This window comes from Hevea brasiliensis, chromosome 7 (genome assembly GCF_030052815.1).
Source record: "Hevea brasiliensis isolate MT/VB/25A 57/8 chromosome 7, ASM3005281v1, whole genome shotgun sequence".
Lineage (NCBI taxonomy): Eukaryota > Viridiplantae > Streptophyta > Magnoliopsida > Malpighiales > Euphorbiaceae > Hevea > Hevea brasiliensis.
In genome coordinates this window covers 78926807-78929235 of record NC_079499.1, presented here as the reverse complement: position 1 = coordinate 78929235, position 2429 = coordinate 78926807, and positions in this window count along the sequence as shown.

Here is a 2429-nt window from a genome sequence, read left to right as displayed (position 1 = left end):
TCGGGCTTTTCAACGGTCTCTGAAATAATCTTCTGTGAAATGTCAGCCGTTTCTGCTCTACCCGATCTTTTACCCCTTTGAACTACAGGGGAAGGTCTATGAACTTGTACAGGAGCTATTGAACCACTCCTCTGAGGGCAATCTCTTATGAAATGATCCGTAGCCCCACACTTGAAACACTCCCCAGTTAACAGTCGATACCCCCCTCTGTGTCTTCTGCCACAATGTATACATTCAGCACCGGGTTGATCCCTTGTTATTGCGCCGGAGAACTAGCTATAGATATTCCAATCGGCCTCTGTGGCCACTGTATGCGATCTTGTGAACCAGAACCCTTAAACTTCTTACTATCAGTCGGTATACTTGACTGTCCTGGTCCAAATTCCCTCTTACGCTGCCTATCTTTCCTATTTTGTTCATTTACTCTCACTTTCTCCACTTTTAATGCAGCTTCCACTAACTTAGTGAAGTCAGTGATTCCCAAGGCAGTGAGCTGGATCTTGATGTTGTCATTTAGTCCCTCTTCAAATCTCTTACATCTTTCAGCTTCATTAGGGACTATCTCCCTTCCATAGCGACTTAATCGAACAAATTCCTTCTCATACTCGGCTACTGACAACTGTCTCTGCCTCAGGTTGATGAATTCCCTTCTTCTCTCTTCTAGGTATACAGTACCCACATATTTCTTCTTGAATTCGGAGAGAAAGAAGTCCCATGTCATAACTTCTGGCTGCACTTCACTAGACACAGTGTCCCACCACTCATAAGCATCATCTTGCAACAGAGATATGGCAGCTTCCAGGTTTTGCTCTAGAGTGCAGTGGAGTTGTTTTAGTACTCTGCCTGTTCTGTTCAACCAATTCTCGGCTGCAACAGAATCATCTTCTCTCTTGCCATAGAAATCCACTGCTCCAAACTTTCTTAGCCTTTCCAGATGTGATTTCTACTGTGGAGCTGGTGGTGGTGGTGGTACTGGCATTACCCCGGCCATTTGTCTAAAGAAGTCGGCCATTTGTTGGAATATGGCCTGTGGAGGCTGAGCAGGCTCTGCTTGAGCTGGCGGAGCAGATTCTCTCATGCCCCCAGTCTCAGCTGCTGCAGGTGGAGCATGACTCTCCACTTCCTCCTCAACGGCTCTCTGAGATGAAGGATCCATATCCTATTCAAAGTAAGAAAGATAAACAGATCTGCGTTAGTGTCACCTCAACTCTTGCAAATGCAATGCATGGTATGGACTCAATCTAGGCCCAGAAACGCCTAAACCGTGCTCTGATACCACTAAATGTGACACCCCTTACCCGACTACAGTGTAGCCGAGCAAGTTATGCCACTCAGTGTGCCGAGCACTCTATTTTATCTTAATTCATTTTTATTCTTCCTTTTGAATATAACTTGTGAAATATAATTTATTTAAGCCATTTATCGAAATTATAATTTATTTGAGGTTTCAAAAATTTTAAAGAAAATCCGGCGGAGTACCGGCTAAAAATGGAGAAAACCGTTCTTCGGAACCTGTTAAAAACACTTCCAATATTCACATTCAATCATTTCCAAACTCCAATATCAAAATCTCATCAATATTTCTCAATTTCAGTTCTCAACATTTGTCAACCATTCATTTCTCAATCATTCATCCATCTCATATGATACCATGCATATATCATAGATAAACATTCACTTTTCCTTTTACAACCACACTTTACATTATTTACATGAATATCAAAATATATTACATAAGTTCAAATACATAGGAGAAAATAAAATCAATTACAAAATACCAAAATGACATCTAGCGTCATACCAATGCATCAGCGGTGAGGTGACACGGACACTATGCGAGCGTGAACTGTCTTACGAATCGTGGTCTCACGGCCCTCTGTCCAATCTTGATGCTACAGCGTTGCAAAGCGACGCGCTAAGCATAAAGCTTAGTGGTGCAAATAATAAAATAGAAAGAAATAATATGCAAATAAAAATCATAATTTCTTAGCCATTGTGTTCATAAGAACTGAATAATTACCAATTTAGTGTTTAGTCGAGGGCTAATCTTGTTTTATGATATTAACTTCTTCATGACTTTTTGTTTATTTATTTTCTTCATGATCTTGAGTTTCTTTGTATTCTATCGTAATCATTCTTGATATTTAGTTTTCGTATTTTCTTTAACGATCAGTTCAATTACAGTTATACTTTTCCATGCCCAAGTAACCTATACAAATTGACCGGATTTGGATAAGCGGGTAAACTAGCACTTTGGGTACCGTCACACCATCGGTCACAATGTGTCTCCGGTGTGCAAAACAGAATGGCTAATAAGCCATATAAGCAATAAGGCATAAAGCCAAGTAAAACATCATAATCAGTATAGCCATAGGCTATCACATCACAGAATGGCAATGAAGCCATATATCATACGCAGTACTGCTATC